Here is a 12,172-nt window from a genome sequence, read left to right as displayed (position 1 = left end):
TTACAATGTCTAATTTGGCATATATTATTTCTCCAGAGATACTCTATGTATGAACTAGTCTATACAGACACTAGTGACAGTACCACGGATACCTTTAAGGAGAAGTGGGAGACTGAGGGGCAAGGATAAAAGAGAAACTTGACTTTCTCCTAATAACCTTTTGTATTTGAATTTTTTTTTTACTGGGTACTATCTACTAAAAAGAGAAGATTTAAGTCACCCATCTCTGAGAACAAGATGAATGTAAATTAACTTGATTATCAAAGCCAGATGAGAAACTCAGAAGAAAACATTGTTTTTGCTCCAGGGACTTTCACGACAGCAATTTAAGATCTAAATCTTGACCCGTTTCTCTCAAAGATTGTTTTATTTTCCTACTGCATGTGATGACACCATCTTTTTTTTCTTTAAACCATTTAGAACACTGCCACATGTCCTGTTTACTGCTGGTGTTGAAGTTTTTCACTCTAGCTTTACTTAGTCTTCCAGAAGCAGCTGAAGGAGGAAGGAAGTCATGGAATCCATCCATCTTACAGGAGAAGGCTTTTACAGAAATCCAGCCCTTCAGCTATAGCAACTAATGAATACAGCATTTTGTTGCTCTTAACATCATGACATTAAAGGTTTAATGCCTCGTTAAATGAGCTCCAAAACAGACTTATTCATGTCTGACCCAATAATTCCACTTCTGAGAACACTTTCTACCAAAATAACTTTAAATACGAAAAAGGTTTTATGTCTTTTATGTTGTGTTTAACAAAGGGTAATTTAGAAAAACAAAACTCTAAATGTCCTAGCAACCTAAATGTCCAACACAGAGGAAAAAGTCAAGAAAATGATAACCCACGTATTTACAATTAGTTTTTGTCAAGGGTGCCAAGGCCATTCAACAGGGAAATAACACTCTTTTCAACAAATGATGATACAAAAACTCGATAGTCACACACAAAAGAATGAGGTTGGATTCCTCACACCACATAGAAAAATTAACTCTACATAAATCAAGACCTAAAAGTAAGAGTTAAAACTATAAAACTCTTAGAAAAATCATCATAAATATTCATGATCTTGGATTTGGAAACGGTTTTAGATATGTCAACAAAAGCACAAGCAACCAAAGAAAACATAGATAAATTAGACTTCATCAAAATTTCAAACTTTTGTACTTCAAAAACCACTATCAAGAAAGTAAAAAGAAACCCCACAAAATGGAAGAAAATGTAAAAAATACTGCAAATCATATATCTGATAAGGGACTTGTATCCAGACTACATAAAGAATTCATACAACTTTAAAATAAAAAAAAAACTCAATTTAATAATAGGCAAACGAACTAAATGGACATTCTCCAAAGATATAAAAAGGGCCAACAAGCATAGGAAATGATGCTCAACATTATCAGCCATCAAGGAAATGCAAATCAAAAGCACAATGAGATACCATTTCACAAACAATAGTATGGCTACAATCAAAACAATGGGTAAGAGGCCTGCCCCATAGCAGAGTGGTTAAAGTTCTGCACGCTCCACTTTAGTGGCCCAGGTTTGTGTGTCTGGATCCCAGGCACAGACTTACACTGCTCATCAAGCCATGTTGTGGTGCCAACCCACATATAAAGTAGAGGAGGACTGGCACAGATGTCACCTCAGGGCTAATCTTCCTCAAGCAAAAAAATAAAAAGTAATTCAAAATAAATATAATATTTTTTTTAAAAGATAGATAACACTGTTAGCAAAGATATGGAGAAATCAGAACCCCCATATCCTGCTGGTGCAGACCACTTTGGAAAATATCTGGCAGTTCTTCAAAAAGTTAAACAGTTACCATATGACCTAGCAATTCCATTTCTAGGTATATACCCAGCAGAACTGAAAACATATGTCCACACAAAAACTTGTACTTGGATGTTTATAGCAGAATTATTCTTAATAGTCAAAAAGTGGAAACAATCCAAATGTCCATCAACTGATGACGGATAAAGAAAATATGGCATATTCATAGTAGAATAGTACTCAGCCATAAAAAGGAATGTAGTGCTGACACATAATACAATATGGATGAACCTTGAAAACATTATGCTAAGTGAAAGAAGGGAGACACAAAAGGCCACATAGCATATTATTCCATTTACATAAAACGTCCAGAATAAGAAAATCCACAGACACAGAAAGTAGATTAGTGGTTGCCAGGGGCAGAGGGAGTAGGGGAGGGGAGATCTAATGGGGAGTGACTATAATAGATACTGAGTTTCTTTTGGAAGTGACGAAAATATTCTAGAATTAGATAGTGGTAATAGGTGAAGAACTTGCTGACTATACTAAAAACCACTGAAATTTACAATTAAAAGGGTGGATTTTATGGTTTGTGAATTATATCTCAAAAACAATGATCTACCCATGCAATGGATGCAAAGCACAAATATTATGACTTTTAGTTATCATATTTTTATACATATACACTATGATCATAAGTAGGTTAATAATATGCTATAAAAAATTATAAAAGGATCAAAATGCTAGGTTGGTGGAACTATAGATGATCGTTCCTTATTTCTGCATTTTCCAGACATTCTTTACTAAGCATGCACTGCTTTTTATAAGTGGGAGGAAAGCTTTATTTAACACAAAAAAGGAAGTTATTAAACTCCCAAGTGTATAAAAATTCCATAGCTTAGTATTCGATGATCTCAGTCACATGGGCCTCCCCAAAATACCTTTCATTCCCCTCCCCTACAGAAGCGAGTCAAGTTGAACTCCATTCTTCCGGAAACACCATGCCCTCTATTTCCAGGGCCCCTCCAGCTCCTGTTTTCCATCCTCCTCTCCAACTGCTCCTTCTCCATCTTCTTGGTCCCTTCCTCCTCCTTCTCCTCCGACCCATCAATAAATGCTAACGTCCCTCGGGACTTCTAATCAGGCCTCTACTACACCACGGGGCTGTTGCGGCCCCAACCGACACGCAGCACTAGGGCGCACACCCTCGGGTCTCTGCAAGCCTCGGACTCGGAGAAACGCGCAGCCCCTGACTGCGAAGTGCGCGAAGGAATGTGAGGACCACACATGCACGCACACGCACACGCGCGCACACACACACACACACACACAGTCCCTTCCCCCGAAAGGGAATGAGGCCGCCAAGCTCGAGGGAAGCCTGGGAAGGGGGCCCCACGCGCGAATAGACTAGGGGAGGAGAAACGTCCCATGTCCCCTCCTTCAGCACCGCCCCAAGGAAGGGGCATCCAGCGAGCCGCCCGCTCCCGGCCCGGGAGAGGACGTCCCAGCGAGCGTACGCGACCCGAACAGAGGAAACGAGCGGCGCGACAGCGGCAGCAGTGCGGACAGCGTGAGAAAGAGGGACACTCACCCGCGTCAGCCCGGAGCCCTCACAGCACCGGAAGTAGTCACCCGCCCGTTGCCAGGGTGAGGAAGCGGGGGTGACGTCAGGCTTCCCCATTGGGCGTGCTTGTGATCACGTGTCCGGAAGCATACGCCCACCTGCAGCTCTGTCTCCGCCCCCTGCTGCGGAGTTGTCCACCTGGCCGCGGAGGTTCCGCGCGGACTCCGAGAGGAGCCTAGTTTTTTGAGCTGCGCAGGCGCCGTTGCCTGTTTCTCCTCACGCCGCCCTTTAAGAAGCCCGAAGGCTATGACCCTCTGAACTGAGTAGGTAGCCGACCAGCGATCTGATATGAAATGAAATGAAAGTAGCCATCATTTACTGAGGTGTCACTTAAGAGCTTAATTTCGTTCAATCCTTGCATCCCTCCTATACAGTAGGAAAAAACAGGGTTCTGCCTCGTTGCGTGTAGGACGTGGGGGCCAGCCGTGCACTGGGGAGAATGAAAGTGTGGGTGGCCTTTTACCATCTAGCATCTAAGACCAAGACTCAGTAACATTTTGTAATCCCTTCACTATTTCCTTGTAACTGTTAACATGAATTATTTAACATATAACCACCTTTAAATCTGCCTTGAGAAGCAGAGATTGCACTGAGTAAGGCAATAGTTCTCAAAGTATGGTCCTCAGACCGGCAGCTTCAGCATCACCTGGACTCTTAGGGAAATTCAAACTCTTAGGCCTCACTCCATATTTAGCAAATCAGAAAGTTTGGGTTTGGGACCCAACAATCTGTTTCAGCAAACCCTCCAAGTGATTCTGATGCGCCTAAAATTTGAGAATCATTGAACTAGAGGGACTTTCTCTTTGGCCTAGTTGTAGACGTGAGGTGGGGAGGATGATGGAAGAAGCTCCTCAGAAGAGAGGGAAGCAACCAAGAATCTGAGCCTTCAGCAATCAAGAATAACAGCCAGGGAGGCAGTTTGGGGCTAGTATGGGAATGAGATGTCAGAACTGATTCCTGCTCTGGGATTCCTAGATAAAAATATGCGTTAATTGGACAGGAAAGATTTCTCAGCTGCTAATTATCCCAAATCCATTTTAATAACTTTTGTGTTATCCAGTGTATTTTTCTGCTAGTATTCTTCTCTATGAAGAAATATTAAAAGGATAAAAAAAGTCTATTATGAAAGTTATCTATGAAAACAGAATTTTAGATTTAAAAGGGAATTAGGGACCTTTATTAAAATAAGTGGCTTGAATAAGAAAAGAAAACAATGTTTAAGTCAAGATAGACAGTGGTAGTGTAGTGGTTAGGAGCAAGGATTATAGAACCAAGAGAATTTGAGTTCATGTCTTGGCTTTGCTACCTACCAATTGTGTCACCTTGAAAAATTTACTTAATCTTTCTATGACTCAGTTTCCACATTTGAAAAATGAGGATAGTAATACTATCTCATAGAGTTGTCATGTGGACTAAATAAGCTAATATACATGAAGTACTGAGAAAAGTATCAGGCTCATAGTAAGTAATCAGTAAATGTTAGTTTAAGAAGAAAAAGAACATAAAGTGCCAGCTTATTACCATGAAATATGTAAAGAATCAAATTTCTTTCTCAAATGAGTGACACATAAGTATATAATACCAAAAGTGTCCAGTTTGCTCTTGGAGTAACTGTTATTAAAATTTGGAAAATAAATTAGTACTGTATAATTGGGAGGTATATTCTGTATAATATGGGCATTCCTGTATTCCACAGGTAATTAGACATTACACGTTCTACAAGAGAAGTACTAGGGAAGTGAAGGCTTGAAAGGAGGACTGGGGAGCCAGAGGACTCAGCAGCAGGCAATCCCAGAAGCCAAGCACACACAGCCCACAAGCTGGGACCACCAAGAAGCAGCTATACCAGCCACAGGTGTACATGTATAAAGACAGAAGAGGTAAACTTGTCCTCAGATAATATACAGTTTAAATGAGATATATATATATATATTATATATATGCATAATGCAGCAGTTCTCAAAGTGTGGTCCACACATGGGGTGTCCCCAGACCATGTCAAGGGGTCGTTGGTGTCAAACTGTTATTTTATAGTAATTCTAAGATGTTTATTTACCTTTTTCATTCTCATTCTCTCATGAGTGTAAAACATACAAAAAGTTCATAGATATGATTTCGAATTTTATATTGCAACTAACTTTTGAAAAACTACCACTTAGGGGCCGGCCCTGTGGCCAAGTGGTTAAGTCCGCGCACTCTGCTTCGGCAGCCCAGGGTTTTGCTGGTTCGGATCCTGGGCGCGGACGTGGCACCACTCATCAAGCCATGCAGAGGCATCATCCCACCTGCCACAACTAAAATATACAACTATGTACTGGGGGCACTTTGGGGAGGAACAGGAAAAACAAAATCTTTAACAAAAAAACTACCACTTTTTCGGTTTTGGTGTAGTATCAAAAAAGAATGCAGAGGTCCCCCCTTATCCATGGTTTCACTTTCCATGGCTTCAGTTACCTGAAGTCAACCATGTTCCAGAAGCAGACAATCCTCCTTGTGACGATAGTAGCCTAACACTGTGTCACAATGCCTACGTTATTCACCTGACTTCATCTCATCACATAGGCATTTTGTCATCTCCCGTCATCCCAAAAAGAAGAAAGGCAAGAGAGAGAGAGATCAGATTCACAGAACTTTTATTACAGTCTATTGTTATGATTGTTCTATTTTATTATTAGTTATCGTTGTTAATCTCTTACTGTACCTAGTTTATAAATTAAACTTTATCTTACGTATTTATGCAAAGGAAAAAACTTAGTAGATATAGAGTTCAGTACTATCCATGGTTTCAGGCATCCACTAGGGGTCATGGAATGCATCCCTCTCAGATAAAGAAAGACTACGGTATATACAGTTATCTGATAAAGCCATTAAAATATTCCTTCCATTTCCAGCAACAATCTGTGGAAGACTGGATTTTCTTTATATACTTCAACCAACACAACATAGTACATCAAATTGAATGCAGAAACAGAAATAAGAATCTAGCTGGCTTCTTTAAGCCAGACATGAAAAGATTGGCAATAATGCAAAAGATGACAATTTTATCTCTACGTGTTTTTTTTGTTTTCATTAAAATATGTTATTTATATTAACATGTAATGGACTTATTGTTATTTTAAATAAATAAATATTGTTTTACATTTTGGTTTTAATTTTTAACATAGTAAATATATCCCACATAAACAAAATATTTGGAGCATTCTCAATTATAAGTACAAAAGTGTCCTGAGATCAAAAAGCTGGAGAATTGCTAATATAAGTATTATAAATTTATTCTGTATAGGATAGTAGTTATTTGGAAGGACTTTGAAATCAAGTAAACCTGGGCCCATTTCCTGGAGGTTCCATGTACTACATACCTAATAGTGAGAAAGTTACTTAACCTTTACTAACTTCATGTTACTTATCTGGAAAATGGAAATAACAATACCTACTTCGTGGGACTGTTTGAGGATAATTGACGTAATGCATGTAAAATATTTAGCATATTGGCATTGTAATAAATGTAATGACTAAGCAGTTAGTACTAAGACAGTAAAAGATGTAACATAGGAAAGTATTTGAGAACGCACAAGAACAGGGAAGGGAGAGTCAGGAAAGAAGACAGCATTTGAGGCAGAGAAAACAGTGTATACAAATACGCATAGACTTGCAAAAGACTGAATTCTGGGAACTCTAAGTAACTCATTACTAATGAGGCATAAAATGGAAAGAAGGGCTGGCTATTAAGTGAGGAATAAATCAGGAAGGCCTTATGCCATTCTGTAGAGTTTGGATTTTAGCCTATAGTCTATGGGCAGCTACTATATAATTTAGAACAAAATAGTAGCAATGATCAGATTTGCATATTGGAAAAGTCAATGTGATGTTTCATAAGCATGACATAAAACCCAAAAGCCATAAAGAAAACAATGGACAAAATTTATTGCCATAAAAATTAAAAACTTCTATACAGCAAAAGTCACCAAAAATGAATCTAAAAGATCAATGATAAACTAGGACAAAACAATTGTAGTGTTTATAGTTTTAAATGAGTTAATTTTGTTGTCAGCTCTGTTGAGTCAATTCCAACTCTTAGTGACCCTGTGTACAGCAGAGCAGAACCCCGCCTGGACTTTTTGCACCATCCTCTCACCTTCTGACACTGTATCAGACAATATTCCACTGCTGTTTATAGGGTTTTCACAGCCAATTGTTTTTAGAAGTGGGTGGCCAAGTCCTTCTTCCTAATCTGTCTTAGTCTGGAAGCTTCTCTGAAACCTGTCTACCATGGCGACCCTGCCGGTATTTGAAATACTGGTGGTGTAGATTTCAGCATCACCGCAACACGCAGCTGCGACGGTATGACAACCAACGGAAAGGTGGTGTTGTTCTCTGGTCGGGAAATGAACCCTGGCCTCAGCAGTGAAAGCTTCAGATTTTGAAGTCATTGGATAAAGAATATAAAATAAATGTTTCTTAAATGTTTTAAAAATGTATAAGGGAGTAGAAAACATGAGCAAAGAATAAGAAAATACAAAAAAAATAATCTGTTAGATTTGAAAAATTAAATAAAAGATCTAGAAATACAAAACTAATCATTGGAAAAAATACACCCTAGGTGGGTTAATATCACTTAGACACTGCTTAAGAAAGAATTAAGCAAACTGGAAGGTAGAAATTATCCAGAATGAGGATCAGAGAAACAAAGAGATGGAAAGTATGGATGAGGAGGTAATAAACAAGGAAGATAGAATGATAGGGATAGAATGCCTAATAACCACACCATACCAGGAACATCAAAGAACTGAAGAGGGCAGAAGCAACATTCTAAGAGATAAGAGCAAAAAATTTTCAAGAATTGATGAAAAACAAAACTCTCAGATTCAGGAAGCTCATGAATCCCAAACTAAAGAAATAAAAGGAATCCAAACCTAGACACATTATACTGAAATTTCAGACGACCAAGAAAAATATCTTGAAAGCAAACAGAGACAAAATACCTACAAATAAATTACTAGACTGAAAGGAGCTCTCTCAGTGTAAAAATCAAAGGTAGAAGATGGCAAATAGTATTTTCAAATTACTGATGAAGTATTTCCAAAATTCTAAAGAAACATCAACCTAGAATTATTCAACCAGATAAATAAGCATTCAAGAATGAGAATGTAATGAAGATATTTTCAGATAAACCAAAACTGAGAAAATTTACCATGAACCAAAATATTTATAAAAGATATACTTCAAGTGGAGGAAAATAATTCCAGAAGAATTATTCAAGAAGAAATGGATGTTGACTTTGGGGCTCCCAAGTTCTGAACCTAAGATTCTCATGGCAGATTTACAGAGTGGTCTTTGTCTCCACAGACTTAGTCTCTAACTGTCTGATATCTGTGCTATTTGCTTTTTATTGTAAAGGATTTGGCATATCCCCAGTAACCACAGAATGTTCTACATTTGTAATAGATCATCTTACTGCTTTTGTTATGTGACAGTGTGGCAAATTATTTTTCTGAAATGGCAGCAACGATATTGTCCACCTCACAAGCTCTTCTTACGTTGTGACTTTGATACTCCTCCCATCTAGGGGATGTATCTTTGTTCCCTCCCCTTGAATCTGGGCTGGCTTATGGCTATAGCAGAAGTGAATCCAGGTGACTTCTGAGGAAAGGTCGCAAAAGCAATGCAGTTTCTTTGTGGTTCTCTCTTGCTTGCTCTTGGACCCCGGCTGCCATGCTCTGAGGAAGCTCAAACAGCTACACAGGAAGACCATAACAGTTATCCCTCCCTTAACAACAAGAATTCTGAGAAATGCACCATTAGGCAATTTTGTTGTGCAAACATCATAGAGTGTACTTACACAAACCTAGATGGTATAGTGTACTATACACCTGGGCTATATGGTACTCATCTCATGGAACAACTGTTGTATATTTGTTCTGTTGTTGACCAAAATGTTGTTTTGTGGTCCATGATTGTATAGATGTGACCAATAGCCCCAAATAAGGTCCCAGCCGCAGCCAGCACCTACAGTCAGACCTGCAAGTGAATGGGCTTTTGGAAAGATTCCAGTCCCCAGCCATGGATTATCTTCCAGCCTTTGAGTATTCCCAGTTTAGGCTGCAGCTATTATGAGCAGAGACAAGCCATCTCCGCTTGCCCTGTCCAAATCTTGATCGACAGAACTTATGAGCATAATGAAATGGGTTTTGTTTTACATCACTCATTTACACTACTGCCAGTACTTGATCACAGGCTCCAACAACAGTGCCACAGTTTACCAGCTTTCATACTGAGGGTTTCTTGCCACAGGCCTGACAGTGAAAGCCCAAAGAAAGCCAGCCGTAGCTAGGAGGATGACCTCATGGTTCTGGACAACTTCAGTGCCTTCAAGTTCATCCACCTTATCCTCACTGACCAGTCATGTCCCCTCTCTCTCTTTTGCACTTCCCCCCAAAGGTAACTTCAGACTTTTTTCTTTATTTTTCTACTACCGACTTCTAGGGGTGGGAGGGAAAGTTTACTACATAGAAAGAGTAACAGTTTATTACATGGCGATAGTAACTGGTACAGATTTTGTTACTTGGAAGTAGCATTAATATCATAACAAAACATAACAAAATAACATGAAATAAGCTATGTGGCATTGGCTTTAGGACTAGGTGAAGCAGCAAGGGTGGGAGGGATCCTAAAGGAGAATGTTAGCAGAAGTCTAGAAGGCCTGAAGTAAGCTGCAGTGAGGGCTGGAAGGGAGCTAAGGAAGATGTTATTTAAAGCCATAGAAAAAGGGTCCTTGTTACATAGTGTCAGAAAGTTTGGCCCCGGCTTTGGGGAACAGACACAAACCATCCCCAGTGTGCCCTGTCTGAATTCCTGACCCACAGAATCTATAAGCCTAAGAAAATGGTTGTTCTTTTATGTCATTAAATGTGAAATGACTTTTTACACAGCAATATTAACTGGAACAAGCAGGAATAAAAGAAAAGATGTTAAAGTTTAAAAAATGCATAGATAGGCTCCCTTCCATTTCTTAGACAATACTGTTCCTTGCTGTGTTTCTAGAATTTAGCTATTTGTAATAATCACCTCCCAATGCTGCTCTAGACCCCTTTTTCTTGGACACCCACCCAGACACCACCCTTGCCTTCCTCTGATAGGTTAAGTGAAAGTAAGGAAATTCCATCTAATCTGCCTTCAGACCTAATTTTTCAAATTTCCAAACTGCTTTGGGTGCAGAAGCTCTCAGGTCTTACTGAAATATTAAGAAAGAACAGTTATCTATCTAATCAAAATGTTATCTATGAAAGAAAGGTCTCTACCAGTAAATCTCCTTCAGGAAAAATCTGGTGACCTCCATCACCCTGTTCTTCCCTCTCCCAAACCCCAAACCCAAACCAAAAGCCAGCTGAGGAATTGCTTGCCTTATGTCAAGTCGTAAAGTCTGCTGTGTCTTGTGCCCTAGATAAGCCCCCTCTGTCAAGGTTCTCTGGGAGCCTCTCTCCATTTGCTATTCTTGGAAAATACTATTACTTTAACAAATGTGTCAGAAACGTAGTGTCATAAAGAGAGTGACGTGTATTCATTTCCAATGGTTGTGTAACAAATTACCAAAAATGTAGCTGCTTAAAACAACACAGATTTAAATATCTCACAGTTTCTCTCAATCACTTATGCAGCCTCTGCTCAGGTCTGTCCCACAAGGCTGCAGTCAAGGTGTCACCCAAGGCTGCAGTGTCATCTGATGCCCAGAGTTGTTTCCAAACTCATTCCAGTTGTCGGCCAAATTCAGTTCCTTGCAGATGTAGAACCCATGGCAGTTTTCATCTTCTTCAAGGTCAGCAGGACCAGCAAGGTCAAGCCTCTTAACTTTTCTGCCTTCTAAAGGACCCCCCCCCCCAATCAGGTCCAAGTCCCCAGGGTAATCTCCCTTTTCATCAACACAAAGCCAGTGATTAGTAACCTACTTTTAGGAATGATCTCTTGTCATTTTCAGTTTCTGCCCACACTCAAGGGGAGAGGATTGTGCAGGGTGTGTACACTAGTGGGTGGAAATCTTGGGGGCAATCTTAGAATTTTGCCTACCACAGGAATGAAAGTCCAGACCTCTTAAATTAGGCCCGGAACAAGCAGAGTGCCACTTACACCAAAGCGAGGCCGGTCAAAGGCCAGATAAGATTTAAAGGAGTGTGTCATTCTCTCTCTGCCTTTTGGTGAGTGGAATGGCGCATATTGGTAGAGAGGGGAAGAGTTGGTGGTGGCACTGTTGCAGACAAAACGGACACTTAACAAAGGTTGAGTGGTTGGATGTGACCAAGATCCCCTTTGGCTAAGTAAAACAAAAAAATAAATAAATTTGCTAAAAGGATGGGTTAGCTCACAGAGGCAACTGACAAACTCCCAGGAAAGATAGGAAGCAGAGAAGTTCTAGCTACCTAGCAAGTACTAGAGGACAAAATTTCCAGGTCCAACCATGAGACGAATTGATTTCATCTACTTCTGGTACTTGTGTCTCCTCTGTTCAAGATCCGAATTCCAGGTGAAAAAAATTTTATGGCATAAATTGGATCATGTGTTCACACCTTGTCCAAGAGAAGGCAAGATCTTGAACTCATAATCTCACTAAAACCGCATAAAATGGAGAAAGGAAATTGAGGAACTTTTCCAAGAGCAGGAGACATAGATGCTAGGCTGTGCAAACAATAGATGCTCATTGTCCGCGATGCTCTGAGTATAACTTTGGCTAAAATAAGAGGACCAGTCAGAGTCTTCCCCCTCCCTATAATTTTCTTTTCTTAAT

General features: G+C 39.7%; 1 protein-coding gene and 1 long non-coding RNA gene across 3 annotated transcripts in view; one reads left to right on the top strand and one right to left on the bottom strand.

The window, feature by feature from the left end:
- TASP1 (taspase 1) overlaps positions 1 to 3,426 on the bottom strand; it is a 249,810-nt gene extending 246,384 nt beyond the window's left edge. The window contains exon 1 of one of the 2 annotated variants that reach the window (XM_046679120.1): positions 3,364 to 3,426. The gene's annotated coding sequence lies outside the window, so the exon portion shown is untranslated. Of the gene's footprint in view, positions 1 to 2,713; positions 3,328 to 3,363 lie in introns of those variants that run through there. The other variant, XM_046679121.1, reaches the window with a different exon arrangement.
- A 99-nt stretch (positions 3,427 to 3,525) lies between these two features.
- LOC124249227 (uncharacterized) lies at positions 3,526 to 6,485 on the top strand. Its single transcript, XR_006891302.1, has 3 exons — positions 3,526 to 3,659; positions 5,093 to 5,276; positions 6,288 to 6,485. It is a non-coding gene; the product is annotated as an uncharacterized LOC124249227 (long non-coding RNA).
- The last annotated feature ends 5,687 nt before the right edge of the window (positions 6,486 to 12,172 follow it).

Source organism: Equus quagga, chromosome 12, assembly GCF_021613505.1.
Source record: "Equus quagga isolate Etosha38 chromosome 12, UCLA_HA_Equagga_1.0, whole genome shotgun sequence".
Lineage (NCBI taxonomy): Eukaryota > Metazoa > Chordata > Mammalia > Perissodactyla > Equidae > Equus > Equus quagga.
This window is presented reverse-complemented; position numbering and strand designations above follow the sequence as displayed.